Raw genomic sequence first — 27,598 nt, 5'->3', positions numbered from 1 at the left:
TTGAACATACATGAATCTGCTGAAGAAACTGAAAGCCGTGGGCAGCAGGCTCATGGGGGAGCACTTCTTGCACTTAATTCTAGTCATTGAGGAATGACAGAAACATGCATTGATCCCTCAGGTTCTGGTCTCCTCCATCACAGTGGTGTTAGTTTAGATGATAACTATATAACAGAAGGGAGCAGCCCACAAGAAAAAAACAAATCTGTGGTAGTAGTTGGGAATTCCTACTTGAATAATTTTTGCTTTCGTAGCTACAGCATTTTGTGATAGCAAAGTCTAAGATTTTTCTATAAGCCTTGCATGCTGTATTTGTCTTAACAGCACAAAAAGAAAAAAAAAATTAGCAAAGAACCTATGATCTAGTGCAAACACGATGACTGGAGTTTATTAATCATAAATGAAGGAGATGAGTATTTCAGGAGGCATATAAATGAATTAGCAACCTTGCTGAAAGGTTAGCACCTTTCAATACTAGAATGACTCCATTCATTTCAAAGTAGTTTTCTAAAGTTCAGGGTCAGAAAGCATCCTAAATGCAACTACTAAATCTGAAGGACATTTTACGTCATCTTAGCTCTGTCATGCAACCCTTGTTGCTTAATAACCCTAATTTAGAAGTGTGAATAATTTGGTAGTTAGGTTTTTAGAGAATCCAAGAGAATCATTTTAACACTGATAGCTTCTGGAAAAGCAGTAGCAGTCTCTTCCCAAGACTTTGATCTTCTTTCTCATTGTAATTTGCAACCAGGCCAGTGGTGAAGGTAAAGAATTGACATTATGAAAGTTATTCCTTGCATTATACAAAACAATGTATGTCAGCTTGTGCTGAGGCAACGGTAGAACAGGGATCCATTTTTGAAGAATCCCATTTTCATGTTGAATTGAAATTGTTCTCAAGTTGTTAATGTCTCCATCTCTGGTACATGGGCTCTGTCCTTCTGCTAGCATGATTTTCTTTACTATGTAAATGTTGCTTTTTTAATTAAATAAACAATTAGTTTTCGCTACTTGTCTACTTTTGTCACAAACATTGAGGGAAGGAGGGTAGATTTCTAATGGCATACATCCATTTAGATGTCAGAGTGAGTTTTGTATGTCCACTAAATTAAAACATCATTTGCTGTCAAGCCATAAAGAATTTGGCATTTCTTCTGATTTCAGTTTATGACAGCTCTCAGAGGACATGCTGTGAACTACTTTTGCCTGCTTTTGGTCCAATTTCACGTGACAAATGCATTAGGTTTTAATACCAGAAGTGGACATATAATTTGACAAAGTATATCTTTATGCCATCAGCTGTTGTCTGCCACCAGCCTTTTACAAAGGCACTCTGAGCAAGACAACTCTCAGCTGCTCTGATCATCTAATCTCTTTTTCCCTGTAGCCAACCAAAATCAGCTTGAAGCTATCGGAAAGACTTAAAATGGAGGATGGATGCCCACATCATACCCAGGCTGTCCCTTACCAAATTCATCTGCTCTCTGCTTGCTGCTACCCAGCACTTTTCCAGCTTCACCAGATCTCCACACTTTTTTTATGAAGAACTCGGTGTTAGTCCTTTGACCCACATCAAAGATCATGATACTGTTTGCATCACACACAAGCAAATAACATCTACATATATCACAAAATATAATAACCTCAGCAGATGGATGGCAAGTCAGTTCAGAACCCTGGCCCATTATGTATCCTTCCTTCTAACACTACAGCAGTATGGTCCTGCATATAAAAATATGCCTTAAAGTGCACATTAATCATTAACACATTTGTTTGACTCACTGAGTAGCTGAAAAACAACTAATTTAAACTTGTAATTCTTTTTTCTTTACTTTTCCTCTGATTCTTCACTTTTCAGTAGCCATGCACCTTCTGAAATACTGGTGTCAGGTGCCTGTCAACAACCTCCTTATTGTTTCAATTAAAGCATTAATTAATGATGGTGCAACAAAAATAAATAAGAAACAACAAGGTAGAGTACATAAGGTAGGTACCTTGGTTTTCATTTCCACTCCTGTTTGAAAAACCTTTTGGGGGCAGCAGCATATAGTATATCACCACATATTCATAATTTCCATTTTGCAGATATATTTTTATTTGCATACTGTATTAGAGCCAGTCAAACACCAAAAGAACCTAAGACTGTAAATTACATTATTTGATGAACATTTCTGTTATTTGTCAAATAATTTATCCAACACAGCTGCAGAAACTGGTAAAACACAGTGAAATAGTATTCATCCAATAAATTATTTGATAAAAAATGGAAACAAGTGCCAATGAGCATATATGGAAAACAGTAATTGGTCTGGTCTGTTACATATCTGTTTTTAAGTAAGTCAAACCAAAGTTCTCAACACTTGTGATCTTCAAGATTTCAGGACATACCGTATAATAGAAGAGACACAGACATTAGTGTTCTGGACAAATTCCAGTATCCACTAATTAGAGCCTGTCTGTTGGTCTGTTGACTTTTTTTTTTTTTATTGTTCACTTTCTCTCTTATAGCTATAACATACTGTTGCTTAACAGCTGCTATGCAGCTGGCTATATTTAAGTGGTACTAGACATTCTTTATTTGTAATGCTTTTGAAGAGCTTCAGAATCACTTTGGAAATAAAAATATTAACATAAGAAACAGAGATTACTTGAAAAGAAAGCTAAATAACTTAATTTTAATTCACTTAATAAACCAGTGCAAAAGCCTGTTTTCTCAAAAGCCTGTTCTAGGAATAGCAAGCTTATGTTTATTACTGTTGCCACACAATAATTCAACGAAGGAGCCTCTGGACTCCTTTCACGTATTTAGCTAGGCATTATATAAGATATGAGATCAGAAAGGTAAATAACACGACAAGACAGCATTTACAGGCAGTGCATATGTGATATTGCAAAATACTATTCAGCAATTTTTGGCCTATTTAGAGAGAGTTTTCAAATTGCTGGGATCTAAGACTAGATTTCAGTTTCAGAGACTCAGTTGTTCAGAAGCATTCAGAATTGGAACTTCAGTTTGGATTAATCACTACTCTCATTTAAAATTGCAGCAGCCTCAGTAACAATATTAATGTCCTGTTTGATGGTACTTAAATTCAATTTCTTCTATTAACATACATGTCTTTTTTAGTATTCTAGTTGAAACAGTAACAACAATTTTTCATCACTGAAAAATTAAAGGACATACCACCCTGACCACAGTAGCAATGTCATCAATACTGCTCATGAATAGTTCTAAAATTTTAGGAGACTCTAAAATATGATTTTATCTACTGACTTACTGCTACAGCAGGGGAAATCAAATCACCCGTGAATGTCTTATTAAAGCAATCTCTCTTTGACACTTCTCTTACATCTCACTTTTATATCTTTTGTGGATTTTTAAAATTAAAGAGAGGTTTAGAGTAAAAAATATTTTAAGTAAGAATAGCATTAATGTGTTTTAGAAAAAAAAAAAAGAATTACATGTGTAATAGGAGAAAGGGGATTGCTCTGGGACTGTAAAGTGAACAACCTACGTCTTCCACACAAAATTCTAGAGGGTTGGGCAAGTTGCCATCTCTACACCCACAGCTTCTTTCTCTCCATTTCTGTCTTTCAAAACCAGTCATTTATTAATTTTTTTAAATGCTATTTTGTGTGATGTTTCCCTTCTTACTACTGGAGAATTAGACGAAAGCCAGTATAGGTGCAGAAGCCTCAAAATGCTATCGTGCCCCCTTCCCCTGCTAAGACCTACATAAAATCAAGTTAAATGCTTGGTTTTGGAACTGATAGAGGTAATGCAGCTTATTGGAGAATCTCCATGTTACTGCGATGCTCACCACATTGTTCAGATGTAGCTTTAGAAGCATATCTAATGTGCAGCTCCCACAGACCTTGCTTGAACTGCATGAATCAGCATCTCTGCGTATTTATCCTGCTTACTTTATTCCCCTCTTCTGCGGGCTCCTTCAGTTGGGGCAACAGTCAGACCCTTCTCTTAGTTTTGAGGCTTTAATCACATGGACCATGCTGCCTACCTTACAAGGTACTTAATCACCACTGTGATTAAATATTGCTGTTGACCAGCAATAAGGGTGCTGCATAAGGGTTCAACTCAAAAGTGCTTTGTACCATAATGCAGCTGAGACAGAAGAAAGGTAGAATGCTAGGGATTTGTGAGGTCCTTGGATTAACTGAGTCCCCAGAGGCTATTCATGACCTTCTAAAGGAAATTTTACAGGCTAAGTTATCTCCTCGGGTCAATTATAATAACAGTTTAATATCTGATTAGTAGGACTATCTTGAACTGGCAGGAGCATGGACTTGGCCATCTAATATGTCATGTCTGTCTCTTATGATCCTGAAAATCTCTTCCATATTGTGTTAAACAGGAGTTAAAAGCTTTTGCACTGTGAAGACCACCTGGGAAAAGGGACATCTATCTGATTTTCGGTCAGACGATCATATAATGATTAATATAAATTCTGAAGAAATTTTAGAAAAAAATATTGAAAGTTATTTGAATCTGATTTTTTAACTCACAAACTACAAGCTGTGGAATAGTGAAGACACATCATCATCCAGCCTTTGGTGGAATAACAGTAATGGATCACTGTTTGAAAAGTGTAAGCTTATACTGGAACATTAACTGCTAAAACGGAGGTAAATAACTTACTCGTGTGTCAGTATACTACATTTATGCATATTTTTGATACAAAGAAAAGAAACTGTACCAAAATAGAACTTCCATCAGAGCAACTTCTGTCTAGAAGAGGGCCACAAGTCCCAGTGATTCTGTAGAATCCCATGCTAAAACTCATCATTTATTAGTAACAGAGATAAGAACTATTTTTTTAGGATCATAGATTAGCTTTATTTTAAGCAAAAATAAAACTGATGATTAGAACTCTATGATGTACATTAAGCAAGGAGGATATTGTGAAATCATTTTTCCATGGGAACATGTCAAATTGAAATTGAAAATTTATGTTGGAAATTTTTGAAATGTTTTGTTTCAAATATAGTCTTTTATCATCTGCAGCACACTATAGGAGTGAAAACTGATTTTTGGAATGAGTTGAAATAAAATATTTCATAATATTCCTTTTGAGGAAAAAATGTAAATATTGTGTTCTGACTGGAATAAAACTAAACTTTGAAATAGCAGGATTTTCTTGGGGAATGGAAATTCAGTCAGTTCTAATTACTTTGCTACATCAAAAAGAACAAAGTTCTGTTTGACAATGATTGTGTTGCCTTTCTTGTGATTGTGATTATCTCAGGATCAAAGTATTATCTGAAAATCAGATTAAAGCACACCTTTAGGTAATGTATGAAATGACAAGGATGTTTTCTCTATCTTCTGTTGATGAAGAATTTCATGTTGATGTTGTTCTCTGCTTCTTAATATAAAGGCATTGCTGTTTTGATTTTTCCGCTGTAAAAAACTCGATGTTCAAACATAATATTAAATCACGTCAGAAATATTTGTTCAAAGACAATGAATCAAGAGTCTTCAGCACAGCAAGCTGGACATTTCATCTTTTGCTGACTTAGCTAAGATAATGTGAATTATAATAGCATTTCCAGCTGTGGTCATTAATATGCTAGAGATATTATAAAATTAAAACAAAAGTCATCTTCAAAGCTCTCTTGCAGACTTTTTGTCAAAGCTGATGATCTATGAATATTGCTTGGAATTCCTCAAACTCAGTTGCATGATATAATTTCATTTATTGCTATTCAAATGCATCCACTGTGTTTTACAAATTTTAGATGCCTCATTAGAGATTTTAGGATCATTTAGAAGTAAAGAAGGCTCTCTGCTTGAATCATTTCTGGCAAAATATTCAGTGTGTCTTTCTACCCCTTTGCTATTCTGAGCCCCCAGATTAGAAAGACATTATTCCAATGGCTGCAGTGTGATTCAATTGTTGTGAATAGGTCTGCATTTTTACATCTGAAGCAAAAGCAATCTTTCCTCAACTAGCATTTTATGAAAATCAACTAATATAAAAGAAAAGCTTCTTTCTGCACCAGGGGGATTTGAGGAACCCCAAGCATTGTGCCCATGCTTACACCCAAACAAGCATCTTTTAGCCTTATTTAAATCAAACCCAGTTTCATTGCTTTGCTCATTACAGTGAAACCACTGCAGATTAAACCTCTCTATCAATTACAAGGAGCTGAACATCCTTTAGCATCAAACAGAATGACAAAAAGCTACACCATAATGAGTAATGGCTAAGGCCAATTGCTATTTAATTATGTAGATGACTTAACATCCTTTCATTGATGTTATCTGTATGTTTCAGGATGGAAGTTATCATGCTTTGCTTTGCTACAACTCTTACAGTATATGATAGCAAAAGTAAAAAGCAACTCTTTGCCAAATAGAAACAGCTATAACTAGCAAAATACATCAACCCAGCAACAAAAGTTACACTTCACCATGCATCTACAATAGACAGAGGCTTGAACATATCATGACAAAAAGAAATTTATGCATGACGGCTTACAGTGGGGAGGAAATCTTGAAAGTGAGACCGACTGCAGCAGTAAGAACCTATGTCATGACCATTTACCATGAAGATGTCTGGTCCTTGAATTTTTTAAGTGGGAGATTAAAAAGGACAGTGAAGTTAGTCATAGCATGAGAGATATTTTAGATGGGAAAGACCTATTAGGTCATCTGTCCATCCCCCTTCCTAGGCAGGATTATACTTTGCAGTATCTTCTCAAAAAGATTGCACAGAACAATTTCACATGAGCAGAGGAATGGAGTAAAGGACATAATAGATCTTTTCCATCTCTAACTTCTGCAAGTCAAGAGGTCCAGTCTGTAGCCAGTGTTAGGCGGATGTGACCACAAATTTTGCAAATATTCATGAAAAGAAATGTGGAGGAAAATTCTACACTCAGATCAAATCATGCAAGTGTATGCAAAGTAGAATGCCCAATGTTAGTGAGCACAGAAATTACCCCATAAAGTACATTTTTGGTTCAGTCATAATCAGTGACCCCATTTCAGTGGGCATAGCATTGCCTTCCTCATGACTTGCATAGGTACCTCATATCATTTATATAGATTTAACACATATTTGAAAGAGCACATGGATTAAACTCTTCACACACACACAAAGATGAAATCTTGGACCTATAATTATTTAAAGTTCCACTCTGTGGGTGTAAAAACTGATTTTATAGAAAATGTTCGCTTGTATATTCGCAGTGTGGGGATGAGAATGTTTTTTGGTTATTAATATTTCTCTGGAATTAAATGGAAATAGCAGCACCTGAAAATACATAAGAGATGCTAGAATGCACTCATGCTAGAATAAGAAATGTAAGACATCTTTCCATATACACCCTAAGTGACAATTTCAACAAATGGTCAAAAAAGAGTAAATGATAGTTATTTGTAATCCTTACCACAAGCAGAAAGGAGGAATATTCTTGAAAAGATAACAATTAAAAGCCTTCCTCCAGGAAACCCTAACATGTGCTTAAAGCTAAGCATGTGGGGAATCCCACTAATTAAATCTAACCGTAAATATATTCATTTGCAGAACTTGGATCTAAAAATATTAAACACTTAGAATGAAAAATAAAACACACCTTATTGGCTGGACAGATCCTGAAATAAATAGTGTGTGGCAAGAAAAGGTTTTGCAGAAATCAAAAGTGTAAATTCATCTCCAACTGGTCTTCATTCTCACCATTAGTTAGTTTTTCTTGTCACTCTGATATAATTAGATATAAAAGAGGAACAGGAGAAATTCAAAATAGCATGAAAGGTACAGACATATTTTCAAATACAGACATCAGTAATAGTGAAAAACAGATGCTGAAATGAAAATGGAAAATGTCAGAAGCTCAGAAATTGTAACTAATATATCATAACGGCGTGTATATTCAGTGTATGAACCTATAAAAATAGGTATGTTGCCTGAACATGGATACATGCACCTTTTCAGAGCTCTTAAAGATGTCCTGATTTCTTTCTTATTCTGTTGTCCTTTTAGTCTTTGTTAAATTCATACACTGTAGATTAGAGCTTTTTAGAGTTGCTAGATGCAGCAGATTTTCTTCTTCAATAAAACTTTTGATTTTGTATCTAATCCTATAGCAGCCTTTGAGTCTTGATTACAAATGCACAATCAATGTCATTGGAGTAGCTCAGCACTGATCTGTCTGAGGGACTAGAATCCTTTCTTAATTAGCACTTACCAAAGAGCAGCCAAGACGCTCTCTTCTCTTTTGATGGTGGGCATCTGATCTTGTTGAAACTGCATATAGAGCTTTATTTCTTATAGATATAAATCTACAGACAGCCTTTCTCCTGTCTCCTCTATAAACTTCAAAGCTCCATACCTTTACAGTGAAGAACACCTGAGTCTACTTTTATGAAATAGTTGCATATGGCAAAAAGATTTATCAATTAAGAAACAAATAGGTAGTGGGTCTAGAAACACTCCCACAATGTCTCAAGAAATTTAGATCACTCTCAAACTACTTTTTCTCTGAAAAAAAGAAATCTAATTTTGGAGATCACTTTACTAACATGAAGAAATTTTGCTGAGTATAAAACACTTTATACCAGCTTTGCAAATAAGGACAAGAGGTGGGAACGTTTAAAAGCGCTAGTTGTCTTAGCTGTGGGGTAAAGCCCTACAAAGGAACTAAATGACACTCTAAAGCGTATCAAAACACGTCTGTTGAAATAACAACTATGTGTAACTTTCCCTGCCAGGTAGCCAAGACTTCAAGCTGCAGGAATCAGTTTTAAAAAGAATATATGAGGAAGAAACATATTTCGTATTTTATTCTAAGGCAGGTAGTTTAATTGCTAAGGAAATGAATGCTTTGAACAATCATTGCAGTTCTCTGAAAGCCTGAATGTCTACTCAGCCTTCCAATAGAAATTGCTGAGGACACTTTTGCCACTATTAATTTTTTATAACTATTTTCATAGTCAGATTGTTATAGGGTCAGATTGGAATATCCTGAATATGTTGCAGGAAAAGCATTTTGCATGTTTTTTTTCCAGCACCACTGTTGACTTTGTGCAAGACATTTACCATTTCTCTGCCTGCGTTCCTGTTCCTTCCTTCCTACCTAGCCAGTTTTACTTGTTTAGATTCTATGCTCTTCTGAACCAGGACTATTTCTCACCCAGTATTTGCATCACGTATAGTAAAATGCTTCATCCTTCTCACTGGGGCTTACAATTGTTGCTGTAATATCAACAGTATTTTATTATATTTATTATACATTATAAATATACATATATTTATTACATTAGGGCTCTACTATGCCACTATACTCTGTACAGAGGAGAAAAACTCTGTGCCTGCCCACCTTTCTGTTCTAACAACCTATGGTACCATATAAATTTCATCATAGTTTTTTGGCATCAAACACTTCACTCACTGATCACACATATGAATGTATACACAAGCATGTTTAAGAGTTCCATATTAAAAATACTTTGTACCAACCTTGTCCAAGTGTGAAATTTTCTGTTCTTTCAGATACTCTTACTGATAACCAGCAGTAGCTGCAAAATGAAAGGTAAGAGGTTTTATTGAGGAACATATAGAAATAGTCCACTCATAGAGATTTCACTCAGGTAATTTCATGGAACATTTTACAAAGGTCAGTATCACAAGGTTCACATCCATGGTCTATGAAATGGAGGATATAGGCAGAATAGAGTGTAAGTATTTTGGACCTTGTTCGATAGGGTTTTCATAATTTAAAAGTCATAAATATGTACTGAGAAGGGAAGGAGATCTACCTTCTTCAGAAACATGCCAAGTACATTTTACTTCACACCCTTTTGCAAGCACATATGGATTTTCAGACCAATTTGCTGTGATTAACTCACAGCCTTTAGCCAACCTTGAGTTTATAACTAGAACCCTCACTGTTCTCATGCAAAATTTTCAAAATTTCCAGCAATGCTATTTCAGCACCAGTTCTCCATATTTAAATATCATTGTGGTACGAGGGTAACCATTTATCAATAAAATTTTTTGGTTTTTTTGAAAAGGAAAAGTTCCATCCCTTTTTATATATAGTGGATTCTAAAGCAAATCAGTCACTTTCCCTGCACATCACACACAGAAATGTAAACAAAACAGTGTCAATAGTTTTCCCAATGAAAGCCAATCACAACTACCATTTCATTTTAAAGGAGGTGAAGAGTAGAACAAGCAGTAGTTGAAGAGATGGCATCTTCAATAGATGAAGGACGGAAGAACCAAAAGAAATGAAATGATCTACCCAACCCCTTGGGGTAACTTTGAGGGAAAAGACAGATTTCATAAATTCTCAGGCTCTGTGGCAAAAATATGGCAATGCCACAGGGACTCGTAAGAAACTCTGTCTCAGTAGAGTCTTCCATCTCTACAGTATGGCATTGCCATACTGTTTTTCTTCCTATGTTGTTATTTTTTCTCTCTAAAATAGGCAAGCTACAAGCTATATTAACTTGAGGAGGGACAAAGAAGAGGGAGGGTAGCATGCCATTTGGCCTATTTCACTTCAAAACGCGCGTTTGATCTGTGAAGCAGAGAAAAGCAAAGTAAGTAAGTGGATGAGGATGTTGAAAAATGAAGAGTCGTTAATGCCTTTTGAGATACTCGATGTCACAGCCCTGTGTCTTGTTCCACAGCGTAACAACGTCTTGGCAGGCTAAGCCAGGCATGCTTGGTTTCTCAGAAGTGGGCTAGCTCTACAAGGGTTGCCACGCTTCTCGCTCGCGCTCGTACTCCACGCGGTGGAAGCAAAGCCGTGATCCGCTAAAGGCACGACTCGCCCGCACAGGCTACTGTAATGCGTCATGTTCAGTTCATTCTTTTTAATTACTTTTTCTCCGGAAGATTTCTAACAACTACAGGCAATCTTAATCCTAATAAAGTGAACATTTAATAAATTTTACTCGTGCAATCCTTAAAGGCACTGTTGAATTCTCATGTATAATGGCTTTATTTTAAGCTTTGGGTTGCAGATGATAAAATGAACAGAGGCGACTCAGAGTAAGGGCAACACATTACCACCTTTCCTACTTTAGAAAGACACTCCTCTGCAGTGCTTAAAACGTAGAGAAAAGTCTAGTGATTGATTAGCTAGTTAAGTGATAAGGAGGTATATCAGGCAGGGATGCAGAAAAAGTACAGATGATAAGGACAATCAAGTATCCTTGATCTGAAAAAAATTACAGTGCTTTCTAATCATTTAAATTATATTCTTAAGTGAGAAAAATCTACTGCACTGAGTCTCTAATTTTCTACACTGCCTTTTTTTTTTTTTTTTTACTCTTTTTCCTTTTGCACTAAAGACAAAAGCTATGAAAATTGTACTCCTTTTTTCGAATGGTCTAATCTTTCCTTGAAAGGGAAATTACTGGATCATCAGACTTTTATTTGTCCATATAACATTTATATTCTTTGATCTCTTACTGGCATATTATAGTACTAACAATCATCTCCTTCTCCTGTTTTCTATAATGCTATGTGGCATTCTATTATGTTTTACATTATTAACAATGTTATACGTATAAAAGTCAGCCAAGCCAGGTTTTGGAAGTAGTACAGTATCAGGTAGGCTATTAGGCTTCAAATTAATGATCTTTATAGGTCACAGGCACACTAAGGATACTCATAAAATATTTTCATTGTGATTTTCAGAACCTTGTACAATTATATTAATATTTCAGGTATTTTATGTGTTTTATGTTCAAAGGGGAGGGACCTTCATGATCAGATGACAAGTCTCCATTTTCTCATTATTGAGACTCCTTTACCATAAAACCCTGTGCTGTGGTGACTCAAACTTCATGTAAGGAGAATTTGAAACACATTACAGCAAAGCCTCAGAAGTTTTATTCCTGAATTGGTTGGAGCAGTTGCCGCAAATTCATGAGTTTTTGTTATTGGAATATCTTCAGTTCAAGTTTCAAGACCTTTTCTTCTCCTTCACTTTATTGTGTTAAAACCTGAACAACCCACTAATCCTCCTTTTTCTGGTTCCTTTCCTTTTAATCAGCTACAAGAGGCCTTTCTTTCTTAATCCATGAAAGTTTCTGGAAATTTTAGTCCTGTTGTGAAGGGAAACACAAGGAAAATTTACTGTGCCCTAGCACAGCTTGTCTGGTACACGTTTGTCTGGTAAGCTGCTATAATTTTCTGCATCATCATTTTGAAGTATTTTACTTATGTCTATATATATACTATCACCATTAAAATACATAAACTATTTTTAAAAATCTTAAATTCTCAACTAAAAAAGACTGTTTTAACTTAGCATCCTCATCACTTTTTCCCATTTTTAAAATTTTTTTAACCTTTTTTTTTTATCCTTTATCGTTTTAGAAAAAAAAAAATCATTACCTCTTTTTCTTTTGTTCTTTGTTTTTTTTTTTTTTCCCAGAAAATCTGAATGGACATGGAAAGATTTCTAAAGTGCTTTTGTGCTTATTTTATACAAATTATGCAGTCTCCAGAAGATAGCTGATCACCTAAGAGTAAACTATCTCTGAGGACAAAGTCCTGATCTAATATAGTTCAATCACCAATTGTGGTTGTTGTATGAAGACAGATAAGTTTCTTAGGTTGCTATATTTTTCCCAAGGTTGCCAGTATTTTCAAACAGAGCCCAATTGCCAGATGACAGTGAAAGTTTTAGGAACCTAGATACAGAAATAAATGAGTGCTTGGAATCTAAGTTTCTTGTAATAAAAATAAAGCTTTTTTTAAAAAAAAAAAAAAACATCATTTTTTTTCTTACATGGAAGTGCATCAGGACAACAGCCACATGTGAAAGATAACAGTTCTGCCTGAGGGTCCAGAAGTCTTACATCTCCCATAGCTCTCCTCTCTCTATGGTCTTACTCAAAGATCCAGTTAACTCTACTGGTATTTATTTAACTTGCATCAAACTAGCTATTAGCAGGGCCATATCTGTGATACCATCTCCTTGTTGACCTGTTGGGAGCCAGGGTTATCCCTGCTTTGCTTAATTCTCAAGGACCTGAATTGGCTTTTCTCTTTCTCCTCTCTGGGGGCACAAAGAATCTAACCTTCTAAAAGGGACTCTGGGAATATAATATAAAGGGGATATCATTAAAAGCCACTATACTTGTTTCAGAGAATATAAATAATGTTTATGTATAAAATAGAAGTGACATTTAAGTAATAGAATCTAGGCAAGGGGGAGGGATTTAAGAAGGTAGCAGTGAGGGGAAGTAAGGAATTATAGAGAAGATCAGATGGCTGAAATTTATCCCTTACTTTTAAACATACTTTTCCCCAATACCTGATTCAGCATAGAATTGAACTCAGTAGGATTTAAACAAGTTAGGCAAATATTTGTGTGGCTTGCTGAAAAGGAATAGTTTGCTGAAAGACACTTTATTGAATCAAATATTCTATTCCAATGAAAACCTATCTACAATCAATTCCAAAATTCAATCCTGTGTTTTGTTTATCTATTTACTTTTTCCAAAGGTCATGCATTTGTATCCAGAACATCTCTTGTCTCCTATTTATTATACTATTTCAAGGTTGGTTAATCTTTACAGTGCTGAATTATGTAAGTTTCTAAAGCACAATTTTCCTGTTTCCGTTCTTTAGAAGAAAATTACTACATGTTTAAAAGGTTATGAAAATTAATTATACCCATATTTACTCACATCTGTGACACTGGAAAATCTGCTCAAGAAAAGAATGGTGCCCAGAGGTCTTCTATTTGTGTAATACAAATCTAATATTCAGTTTTAGGCCAAAATTCCCTCTTTTCTCCAGTAGTTAAAAGAATATGCTTACATATAGATAGATGCAGATATGGATATTTTTAGATTACATCTACAGGCTCCTATGTTGTAATTAAGTTCAATATGTGTAAAAAACTGCAAAAATGTGTCCAAATACTTTGCTACCACAGTGCATAGAAACTGCAAACAAGCCTGCAGTCTCCCCGCATCTAAAGTACTACAAAACATAGTAACAGGTCTCTCTTTGGTTGCTCTCTACTGAGGTTCTGTCTTAAGCACATATATCTGGGTTTGTGATGCATCATTATAGAGATGGGAGCTTGAGCAACCAAATGCTTGCCTGAGGCCACACCAGTGATGGGGATGGTAAGTGCCTGTGACGGATATGCTCCTTTCCCAGCTCAACCTGGCCTGTACCTTACATGCAGCCCTGTTCAATTGCTATCCACCAGTGATTCATCTAATCCTGGTAGGCGCCACCATTCTGATTTCTTCTGCCACTTAGACTCAACATAACATTCCTGAAGGCTGCATCCCAAAGGGGCGGTAAGGCTAATACACTAGCCAATGGGCCTCTGAAATGAAAGAATGACTATAAGTCAATCATCTTATCCTATAAATATGCGGACAGCCCGAGAGCCCTTTGAGCTCTCCTGACACAGCTGCGGCCTGCACAGCAGGATCTCCCTTTGAGCAGGGACGCCTCTCAAGGTTACTCCTCGAGGTTGAGAGATTCCCCTTCCCACAACAGATTTGTGGTAAGTGAACATAGCGCGCTCTCTTTAACTTTACTTTGTAACTGTGCACAAGAACCCTTAGTCATAAACCGTTGACCAGGTCTGGGACTAGGATTGGATCCAGCCGTAGCCAGACTCCTCTCAGAAGGAGCCTGGAAAGCAAGGGGGTCCAATCTGAACCTCGTGACCCAACGGGAGGGTATCCCAAGATAATTGTGTATTATTTTGAGCCTCCATGCAGTGAATAATAAGTGACCTTGTCATAGAATCTCGTGAAATCATTGTCCATATTAATAAATCCTGTTATCATTTCTTTCATACGACTGAAGTGCATTTGTCACTCACCCCTGCCACCACTCGTTTCGTGACAGTGCCAGAGAGGTATGTCGAGCAGGCTTTGTTATAACCATATTCACCATACATATTCTCTTGTATACTTACACCATCTAAAGACTGCCCAGCCAAATCTAAAGGATTTTTTCTTTTATTTTGCAAAATCCTTTGTGATCCATCAGCATGATAGGTCTAAATGATTCTAAGGTTCCTTGCTTTTTATTTCATTCCTTCCAGTAGCAACTTGAATGCCTGCAGAAGCCTAACCCTTACATTTTGTCCAAAATAAGCCACTGATATTCACTACAGTAACACTGACCTTCAAAAGGAACTTTTGTTTTTGATCTAGGAATTGATTTTTATTGCATTATTGCATTCTCATTGGAATAAGTTAAGATTTAAGGCCAAATAATACCTTTAAACCTAATCTTTTTCTTCCCTCCTGAATTTTAGGTCTTTTCTATAATCAGAAAATCTTTTTGTTCCTGTGGACTGTGGCATGTGCTCTATTATTGTAAGGTATTTTATAATCTTTTGTCACTGAGCAATAAAGGGTTTTATTTTATTTATCCTTAACAATAAACATGATTTTTCTGGTGTGTCTTTGCATTCGCATTGAGATTGATATAGGCACTGCTAATTTATTGTGCATAGCATTATGGTACATAAAATTTGCAATTTAATATAAGTATTTGGTATAGGTGCTATTACATTTGCAGAAAGTTGTAAATGTCTCCAGCATTTGTTAAGTTTTATGGCTAACCCTCATTCCAAGTGGTCCCATTGGACAGAGGTGGTGTTTTTCTTCCATACATATCCTCCTTCCTAACCCGAACACCCCCCTTTCTGATAAGAGTCGTTTAAGAAGAATAAAATTTGCAGGAGTGGCTCATTGCCTTGGCCAAAGCTTACACTGTACAGTGCAGTCACTGCAATATACTACAGGCAGTGTACTAGCCCTGTAAATAACTAGGCGGTGCACTGATAAATGCAGAGCCAGAAGGACATGGCTTCACCGCCAGGCTGAAAATCCTGCCTGCCATGTCAAGTCACAGTAGAGTGCTCAAGCCAGTCTATGCTGCAGCTTGTTCCCCTAAAAGCCACCTGAAAGTAGGCAACACCTCTAACATGTCAACATGTCTAAGTATGTCAAGAGCATATAGTGTGGGTCAAGGACAGTAAAGCAAGACAAGAATAGGTGCTAAACCTGGCACCAAGTTCGCAGATAAAGATATCTGCATATGCCACCACTTGGCGTTCAAGGAAACAGGTGTATATTCCACAGTCACACACAAAGTCATTTCTCACCTGGCTCCAAAAGACAGTAGTTTGTTTTTTGTGTGACAAAGTGACTGGGCTTCAGCTGCCTTAAACCCAGTCATTTCTGGGCACTGAGCATATAGACACTGCTCAGGAACTCTGTCTCCAGGGGTGCTCTACCAGGTCTACCAGGACTCACGCCAACCATTGTGGGATGAAAGGAAGGTGGCTTGGTAGACCAGAGTTAGTTAGTCCTCCAGTTAGGAGGTCTCTGGGAGGCTTAGCTGAAGACAACCATAGCCTCAGAGGACTAAGGCCTACATTTCCTCACTGAAAAAAAAAAAAAATCAGTTCTTACAGCTTAGTCATGCAGATCAGCAATGACTTACCTCACTTGGAAAAAATCTTTTGAACAGGGGGAATTCAGTGAGATTACAGACACTGATTTGGGAAGCTTGTGCATTTTAAATGATAGATGGAAACTCACCTGGAAGCACTATCACCGCTGTCAATCTTGGCAGATATTGAGGATCGGATCTAAGTTTCAAGGCAAACTGAACCAGTAGCTCATGGCTCATTGTACAGTAATGTCTTTAGTTTCACTTAAGAGGAGAAAAGAAACACAGACATGTAAAAGTAATCAGGGACACCTAACCCAACCACGTGCTTACTTTTATTTTAATTATGCTGTCCTAAAAGTTCCTCACTGCTAAATATATATTATCTCTAATTTTTGCCAATTTTAATGGAAACAGAAGACACTGATGTACCTATAAGAACACAAAAGTCTTGTTAATTATACTTTTTTTAAGAACTAAGCTACAATACTTAATTTACTGGATTTCATGAACCATCTCTAAAATATAATCGTGGAAGACTTCTTCCATATATCTGTCATGTTAACAAAGTCATTGATACTATTCATGAGAACAAAAGAAAGATTGAACATATATGCAGCTATATCACAAAGATTTCTCAGTGCCATATTCTTATTCTCATCTCAACCTAGTCTTGATAAACAATTTAGATTTGGTAGAAAAAAAAAACCAATGATGTATAAGCATTTTCTGTCGAAGTGTGTGTTCTGTAGGATAACCACAGAGGGAATTTAATCTCTTGAAGTTTAACTTTCTAAAACCTATTGCAAGTACAACATGGATAAGAGACTTGTCATTTTATTAATGAAGAGTGACCAGTTGTCACCCCCACATGGGGAAAAAAAATTGTGACACATTAGCAGTGAAGGACCATGAGACAAACCAAATGTAAATACCGATGGTTTAAAGAGATAATTAAAGCTCTTGAGACTGCAATTATGACAAGGCAGCATGACAAGGCATGTGTATGTCGACAGAATATATTTATATTGACAGGATCTGTCTAAGAAATCCTTTTTATACAATATATCTGTCTGTCACATCTTTGGACTGCACATGCATTTATTGACTTTGTGTTACTATAGATCTTGAAATTTGTCCCTTTGCCTTATTACTCAATGACACTTGGTTAAATATATTGTGTCTTCAAACACTAGGCTTCCTGAAGCTATTTTTTCAAATGTTTGAATTTGATGTGTATGCTAAAAGTGGTATTTCTATTACATCACATATGTTATACATATTACGTTAGTATCTCTCACAGGTCCCTAGTTAAGCTGAGTAAATATGTATGTGCAGGATATTTGGACTCCATATGCCCTAAGGGTACTGGAGGGTACAGGGTACTGCCAAAATTAGTTCTGGTCTGTGCATATGTAATTAAATTTCTAAAGAACCTACAAATACATAAGATATAATTGAAGTCATCCTAGCTAAGAAACTTAGTACATTTCTTCTCCTTGATGGGACAAGGAGACAAGGTGACTTCTTTCTTTGTTGTAATCCTCCCAATCTGTCCTAGCAATAAGGGACTTGAGCCTTGACAGGAAGAGCAGTGTGCCACAGCAGAAAGAGTCCTGGCTTTTGCATTACCTAGATGGAGGCCCTGCACGCTGCATGCTCTCTGAAGACATCTGTTAAAGACAAATAGACAGAAAAAAATAAAACTATTGTCATCAAGTCATCTTTTCTGAGAATAAATGCAGGGCTTTCTGTTACAGGCTGAGGAACACTTCATGACAATTAGAAACCCCTTCTCAAGGTAATGACATTAACACTCCATCTCAAACTAAGTAACCAAAATAGGAACTCATACAAATGGGTCCAGCTTTTGTTAACCAAATAGATTCTGCTAACATTTTGAATAGATACTGACACACAAAAAGCACTATAGTGATGTAATTACTTTATACATAAAAGAAAATATTGGCAAACTGGGATGCTCAGTAAATAAATGTTTCAAACTTGTTGATAACATTCTCTAGCTCATACAAAAATGAATTAAAGAGAATCTCACTAATTTCTTCATCTGGGAACTAGTATCCTTAGCTGATGGACTTCTAAGACTTGATTTAATTATTTCAACAAGAAAGATAAAAAAAAAAAAAAAACCATACGCCAGATTATCCATCAAAACATATCAAAACCTAGGTTTGATATTTCTCTTCCTCAATTCACTATGACATGGCTAAGGACAAAATTTTCTTAAAGTCACCTGTGGAGTCATCATTCACAGAAAAACTGAGTTAAAAAACAATCTCAACTCAGTTCTGTAGTTACTGTAGTTATACCCTATCTTTTAAAAAAAGTGACTACATATGATGATAATAAACATATTGTGTAAGCCAGAAAGGGCACGTAGCAGGAAAGATCACTTATTTCCAGGAATTCTGCCAAAGAGAGAGAGAAAAATAAAAAATGGATTTCTCCTTTTTTTTTTCTTTTTCTCAACTGCCAGCTCCACAAACTCCTCCTCTGATATCTGAGAGGCATAGTTCTTGTTCTAACCTCTATTTTTTGTAAAAGTTTATGTTATGTGGGAAAAAATCTCTTTCCTCAATGAAATGTAAATTGCATTTTTCTAACTGAAAAATGCTCTAAGCCAGAGTTTTCATCCACAATTAGAATTTAATAATTCTGAAGAAACTTCATAAAACCTCCTCCAGTGCTCCTCCTCTTTAGTCTCTAGAGGGCTAGGAAAAGCAAAGTAGTACAGACCTATTTTTCATTTTCATTTTATATTTTTCATCGAATTCTGAACAGCTACCTTTAATAAATGCAATAGAGTGCATGTGTTGTATCAGAAGATGTCTTTCCAGAGTCACTTATCCAAGGAGAGCTACATTAAAAATAAAAAAATAAAAAAAAAGCTCAGGTTATTGCTATAATGCGCCAAAGCAGTCTACATTGGCAAAATGGGAAAGCCTAAATCATGCATGGAAGCTTTAAGAAAGAATTGCAATGAACTTAAATGGGCCATTGCTAGACTGTACATTTGCTGCATTGTTTTCCTGAACCTTTTCTGCTGACTTAGTCCTCCATAAGCCAGAGGATCTCTTCTTCATGCAAAAGATAGGAGGAATTTTTCAGTTTGGGGATGAGAAAGGATTTTTATCTATAAAAAAGGATGGCTTGCAAAATAAGGGTATTCTTAATCCCTGCCTTCAGGCTAGGAATTGAATGCCCCAAAGTTAGCAGTAGCAGCTGTCTAGCAGCAAGGCACGAACACAGAGTCTTCTGCACTTTTCCACTGGTGGCTCAATACCTGTCCTCGCTGACCTCAGTAGCAGTGAGACTATCTGCTAAAATGATTGCAATCACAAACTCAGCTCGCTAAGGTTAAACAGCTAGCCAGCAGTCAGATACAGCAAGGTGAAGCCCTCAAAGAAATGGCTTTCTAGCCACTGCTAAAAAGCTCTACTAATTTCATTGATTCCTCCTCATTCAGCAGTAGAGGTCTGAAACCTGACACTGGTACTTGCAGTTAAACTCAGAAGTTCAGCTGTCTAGTTATACTGGATCAGCTATGTTGATATTGGGACTTCACAAAGAAAGAGAAGAATAATGATTTTTCTGAATTTCCCAATTCTTTTACTTTTTCATTAGATTGTTCCAAACAGCATATTATAGCAATATATTATATCAATCAGAGAAACTTGCAGCATTCCAAGGCAAGGAACCATGCCAAGACAGAAGACATGAGCTAAGAAAGAACTTATAGATGCCTCTGCTTTATCAATGAATACATTTCCAATTAAATTATAATTTCCCTGCATGATGCATGTCTACACCTTGTAGTTTGCTGTGAGATGCAAGTAAATCCTGAGATAGACACATATGAAGGGTGAGTTCTGCAGTTCTCTTTAAAGATTTGATCTAGTCTCACAATACATTTTTTCTTTGAAAATATCTCAATTTAATTATTCAAGTTGTATTTTTAAATTTTCAAAGTTTGTTTTTTTCCAAAAATACTTTGATTTTTGAAAGAAAAAACAACTGTGATACATTTTTTTAAAATAAAGAAATCATGCTTTGGTTATTTCTAATCTTACTTTTCATCAAACACAAGTTCCCATGGACAGTCTTCATGTCTTCCTTCTGTTTAAAATATTTCGGGGATCCCTTTGAGTGGCTGATATCCACCTATTTGGGCTGAACTTCAGATATGAAATTCCAGTTAAATCAGAACCTACACTTTGCTTCATCTCATATTTATTTACTGTATCCGGTTAAGGTCTAAAAACATGGTCATATAGCTTTTCAGCTTACATTACATGGAGTATTTTTCATTTTTGTTGTTTATTTGTCTTCTCTCTCATTTCCATTGCAATTGTTTCTAAAATACTAAAATGAGCCAGCATTTTGCAAGCCCAAACAGGTATCTGAAAAACTAGGCCTAGATATTTTTTTTTCTTTGCTTATTTTTTTCTACTACTTGACTCATCAGCAACCAGCATGGTTCTAGTATTGGAATTCTAATTAATTATATTTATAGAGATTATTTTTGAAGTATTGGTCAGTAGATAACTATACCATGAACAAAAACAATTGCATAAAACAAATATATGCAATGTATCTCTCTTTTGAAGGGTATTATTGGGAATGATTGGAAGCAGCATCAGACGTTTTCAGAGCTCTCTCATAACATCTGTCCCTGGAAACATTTACACTACAGTCTGGAAAATACAAAGCACAGATTGGGTCAACAGTAGACAATCTGGATGAACAACATGTTTGTTTTTATTGTTTGATTGGTCTTTTCAAAAGTTGTTTGTGAGAGTTCTTGCTTTCAACTAAAAAGAATATAAAGTGTGTGTGTATATATATATATATATATATATATATATATATGTACATATGTACATCTAGGGCACTTTATCTTGTTCCACTTCAGAAGGTTCAACAGACCTTCCAGGACGGGAACAAATTTTCATGTGTACTGGTTGCTGCTACCTGGTGTGAAGTAGTGCTTCTGGGAGGTGCTAGAGTTCTAGCTATGTATTAAATCTAAACAGTGCTTTCTTATGTCTGTACTTGCCCTCAATCCATGTGTGCATGAGCAAGAAAGGGAATCTGAATACTGCATATCAAGGATTTTACGCTGTTCCTTAGAAGTATCTCATTATCTTCACAACCAATATCGTATAAAACAAGTTGATATGCTCAACATATTGTGGCCGAGATGAAAATTAGCATTTCAAATGGCTGGAGCTATTGTACTCTTAAGTATGCCTGTTTAACCCATCATTCAAGCAAGGAAAATAAAACAGATGAGGGGCTTCAGCAATTTTTTTCATTGTTGGAGTCGATTCCAAAGATGGTGTCTGCTGTAACTAAGATCTGGATGCCCCTTTAGCCAGTGCAGCAACAGCGTTTGGGAAGCCACAATGCCATCGTCAGCTGTGGCTACGAGATAAGGTTGCTGACTAATAAGAACAGTTCTAGGACAAGCACAAATGAGATTACTTTAAGACGACCCTAGGTGTGCCAAAACCTAGACTGACTTTTTTGTCTTGAGCTGTCACAGCTGAGAAGGCTTACGCATGTGCATCACACAGTTTTAAAAGGAGGTTGCAGAACAAGATTTTCAAGGACAAAGTGTCAGTGAAATGACACGAGGGTTGGACTTGCAGAAAGAGCCCAAAGAACTAAACCTATTAAAAAACTGGCACATTACAAATTTGCACTCTGTTCAGCAATTTGGCAGATTCCATTTATAACAGATTTCATGTTGGGGATTGAGTCCAAAAGCAGCTCCTCCCCCAATTATGAATTGCATCCCCTCCTCCCATCAATTTTTAGGCCAAAATAAACATAATAAGTGAAAGCAAAATAAAACAGAAATTCCTTGTTTTGACCTACAAAGAAATGTGAAGGAAAATGAGGGGGTGGGAGGAATGACTGTCCCCATCAGGATGTGTTACCAACTGGAAAATTTGGAGAGAAATTGGAAAGCGAGATTTGAGGTTCCAAGCTGGTGGAGTCTGAGTATGTCATAAAGGTTAAGCTCAGTCTCCGGAGAGGAGCCAGGCATCCCATGCAAGAGTAGCCCTGCTGGTCCCTGGCCAGTGAACATTGGCTTTGTGTGCTGCGGCAGATGCTCATTTAAACTTCTACCCTAAAAGTTGCTGGAACAAAAGTTATAGCAATAGGTGGGGGAAGATGGAAAGAGTAAAACAGGAAAAAAAAATTAGAAGGATTGGGGACTGAAATAAACTGGCTACTGTACAAATGCATTTGAATTGTCAATGAGTAGCCAATGGTTCTTGGTCCCAACTGTCCCTTTGGCTGCCATCATTTTATCTTTGGTCATTATAGTTTATGGCAATTACAACTTTCCCCATAGTTCTTTCATAGGAAATTGAATTGGGATTTTGCGGCTATGGTCTGCTGAATTGTTAGCTGAATTGTTACTCTATTCCACTCAAAAATAAAAAAATAAGAAAACGAAAGACAGGTTGCACTCCCTGTCACTTCATCCTGAAAATAATTTACTTAGAGAAGGTCAAGGTACAGTCATGGAACTGACTTTCTATGTTGAAAGATTCTTGATTACTACACCAAGCATATCAGCATATGAATTTATCATTGTATTTATAGATATAAATATAATTATAGATTCATATGAATTTTGAAGCAAGATACTCTGAATTTGGAAGATTCCTTAACACAGATGAATTTCAGCAATGGCTTAGGTTGAGCTCTAAAATGTGACCCAAATGACAAGCAAAATTTTCAGAAGTGACTATATGAAAATGGAAAAGTCCAGAGTTTTTCAGAAATATTAGTATTTCCCGGTTGAAAAAAAAAAAAAAAAAAAAAAAAGCAATCTGTGAAAGGAAACCTGCAATGGAGCTTTCTCTTTCTGGGTAAACCGGTGTGTAAATCAAAACAATAGTTGGCTTCACAAGAGCAATGTTCAGTATTGTGATGCCAATTAACTACAGATGATGTTCACTACTGGTCATTTTAGCATGAAATTCCCAGCTACCCGAGGAGCACACGCTGAATTTAGGTAAATTATTCAACTTCCTTCCCATCACTCCATGTGATCTTAGACTAGTTAGTTACAGGGTCAAACATGTTAGTGGAACAATGACTTTGCGATAGTTTCATAATGCAAATGAAAAAGCTGTTGATTTTTGAAGCCGAGAACTAACAAGTGCTACTAGGGACTGAGTCAGGTTTGTTGTAATCTTTACTTTGAAGATACACTGGAGTTCTAAAAGGTTAATGAACCACTTGTGGTAGAGCTTTCCTTCACACTTTAACTCTGTTTTATTCTTGATAGAACCATTAACTTCTACACTAACCTTTCCACTTGTTACTATTACACACATTCTGTCCACTAAAGCTTTCTATTGATTTTTGCCAGTGAGCTTTTATAAAATGTAGGTTTAAATACATGGGTCTTGTGGTTCTGTTAGCATTGGGTGGTATACAGACAGACAATGATTAATTCGCAGGTTGTAATTTATTTTATGTATTTTCCAGTCACATGGGAATTTTACTAAAGTTTTCTTTCTTCAGTCATTTGGTCTATTTCTTAAAGGTGTATTTTAATTGACATAGTTGCCAGATAAGAAAAGATTATGTAAAATTTCCATGATAGAATGAAAGGTATCATCAAAATGCAACAAAAAAAAACCCTTTATCTGGTATCAATTAAACTTAGGATCCAGCCTATGAAGAGTGGCAGTTATGACGACTGAGGACCTACAGTTCTTGCAGTTCTTGCATGCTATTTAGGCATACATTAGAAAATCCTGTTTTCTCCTTTTTAGATTTGAATTGCCTAACTCTTTACTTCCCTTATGAGATTTTTCATATTAAGATTCTAAAGAAACCTATATCTATCTTTCTGTTAGCAATCCAATTTGTAGTGAATGAGTTAAAAAATCTTAAGGAGCAACCCTAATTTTTAGGGAATTTTTGATATATTTTTAACTGTAATTTTTCCTTTCTATTTGTCAGACTTTTAATATTACCTGTATAGCTGGCCACCTTCCTCAACTTCCTTCAGCACATAACTTTTTTTTTCAATTTCAACTCCACTTGAAATTTTGAAGTACTACAGATATAAACATTTGATGAATGAAACTGTTTTTATCCAATATTTTTGAGCAGAAGATATGCTACTCAGTACCAATTCTCATACAAGCAAAAAGGGTTTTTTATTACTATTTTTTTTAACCTCATTGTAGATAGTTACTGAAAGGGGATTCCAGGTATACAAGACTGACTGGGACTCCTGCATTTTGTAAAATTGCTTCCAGTTGTTCTCTACAGGGATTTTAACCCAAGGTAGATCTTTTGACACCATTGCTTCTACTATGGATGATGGGAGAAACTTTTCTATTGCCATATGTGATTAGGACAAAACACACACACACACAGAGAAGCCTGGGACCTGATCATGATATTACAAAGAAGATACCTGGAAATGACTTTCCACTTTCAAAGTAATTAGTACATTTTTAGTACTATGGACCACAAGGGCTCTTGATTCAATTGCTCTTTAAATTTCAAAAATCATTGTAGCTTTGTACATGAATTATTTTCAATTAAGACATTATTCAAGTCTGGCTGAGGATTAGACTTCCAAAGATTTGTACTATTATATTTGTTTCTATTATACTGGTCAACAGAGTGGCACTCTGTAGGTTTCACTTTGATATTCAGATTCAAATATTCATAAGAAAACCATGATTGTCCCATGATTGCATCCATGAAAATAGCAAGGAATTACATCATTTTTAAAGCTAGATTCTGTGTTTATTCTTTTCATTATTGATTTCCCTGAGAATTGTAATGGCAAAACTTGGGGTAATATACTTGAATTCATATATAATAATGGATATTCACATATGAAAAATATATATACCATATATAAATAGTATATGTACTATATGTATGCTTGTACATATATATACTTACTATATATAAATAATCACTATGCAATAGCGTGTGTATAAAAATAATACTGTCCCCATATTCTCCAATCCACTAATTCCAATTTGCAATAGTGCTAAAATCCTAGTTAGATCTTGGCTCTAATGCACACTTAATCTTTTGACATGTGCAAATGAGTAATGTCATGTGAATGCAGTTCTAGGCTGCTCATCTTTTCATGGCTGGACACAACATAGAAACAATAATATTACAAGGAACTCGCTGAATTCTGCAAGATTTGTATTGCATGCAATATTCTGTGCTGTCAATGTAGCAAGAGAAAACTGAATGTAAACATTTGCAGTAAGTAGTACCACAAGTCCCGCATTCAATAATTTAGCTATGATCCTTCAGTCAAAAGAAAATAAGAACTTTTAAAAGATCTGGTGTTTGTGAGCATTGCCAGAATATGAGATTGGATAATTGAGGAAAAACATAACTGGATGTATCCTAATAAAATTACCTGAGCCTTACTTATCTCTTTCTAAAAATTGTCTCACTATTTTCTCCATTCATTCACTCTATAGAGGTAATTTAACTAAATAAAAGAATAAATTTACAGGAAGAAAATGGCCCACCAATCAGTTGGAAAATTAAACTCAAAAATAACAATTTCAGTGTGTAAGGCAAGTCCGGGGGTATAGATTAGTCAGTTGATAAGATTTCCTGGGTAATTATGAGTAGCAAACATATCCTTAAAAATATGTCATTTATAGGCAAACTATGAAGAAGGAAGAGTTAAATCTATTGAGTTAATGTATTCATAACTAGTTATATCTTCCCCAAACCAGCTGGGTTAGCTCAAAAACAACAGCCAGTTTACTTAAAGGCTTATGAACCACAACATAACTTTTCAGCAAATTTGGGCAGAGTCTGAATCATAGAACAAAGCCACAAGAGCTTAATACAGTGTAATACTTTACAGTGAACATTTCATGTGGCTATATAAATAAAACCACCGTCATAGTGAAGACAGTGATTGATGATTCAGTGAAGCTGAAGAACTAAGACAGCTCCATAGTGGAAAATGGAAATGAACGTACCATGAACTAGTGAGTTACAAAGCGAAGGTTTGCTTAAAAAACAAAAGAAACAAAGAAAAAACAACAATATTGTCTTCTTTGGAAACATTTAAGCACTATAAAGTGGGATGTTACAAGCAAAGCTCTGAAAGTACAAATTTCAACTAAAATGCAGAAATACATAGGGCCAAGGTATGATTCCAGGATGACCATTTTCTTTTTTTTTTTTTTTTTTGTGCAAAGAAAGCTGCAGTTTGCTTTGGAAAAAAAGAAGTTTTATAATTAGGAAAAAAAAAAAACACATATACCTATATATACATATACCTCTAGATATTTTTTTAATGTGATGCTACTCACCATTCATTATGCAAAATGTTGAGCAACTCTTGTCCCCATTCTTCTCCATGCAGCCAGTTGTACTTTCCAATGTCTTTAGAGCTAATGATCTCCTTCCCAGAAAAGGCACCATCATGAACCATGGAAGACTTAACCCTATAAACATGAATGGAAAAATGTCACATTTAGAACAAAATTGGGAGTATGAGGATTCAGAACTACAATTCTACTAGAGACTATCCTGAATTAATTAATTATTGTATTTTTTTTCTCAATGGAAGGATTTTTGTGGGAAAAATACACAGCAAGGGACAGTCTTGCTTTAAAAACATGTGGTGAACATTGTGATCAGAAAACACGTTGTAAATTGTTCAAGGAGCGAGTTCGAATGGTAACATGGATAAAAATGTTACTTCCAAGTCTATTCTAAATTATAGTGAAGGATTTTTAATATAGGTCATTCTTAAGTTCTGCAAACCTCAATTTAACCGTAAGTTTCTAATATTTAATCAGGTCTAAAAACAAAAAAGTAGAAAACCAAAACATGAAAAACCTTCTGCTCACAACATAAAAGAATCTATAAAAAGCAAGTTGTAAAAATCTTAAGAATACTTAATATTCTTAAGATAAAAATGTTAAGAATCTCTGAAACTCAAAATTCGGTCCCAAATAATTCTGCCAGAGAAAGTTAATTGGCTGCCGCTGGTCCAGCCTCGACACTGTGATATGAATTACCTCATTTACTACATGAGCTTTAAAAGCTCTCTTTCTTTAACTTGCTTTTTTTTTTTGCCAAAAGATTTAATTTCAATTGAAAAAAGA

The sequence above is a fragment of the Nothoprocta perdicaria genome, unplaced genomic scaffold (assembly GCF_003342845.1).
Source record: "Nothoprocta perdicaria isolate Ctin4 unplaced genomic scaffold, notPer1 scaffold_161, whole genome shotgun sequence".
NCBI lineage: Eukaryota > Metazoa > Chordata > Aves > Tinamiformes > Tinamidae > Nothoprocta > Nothoprocta perdicaria.
Note: the sequence above shows the minus strand (reverse complement) of the source record.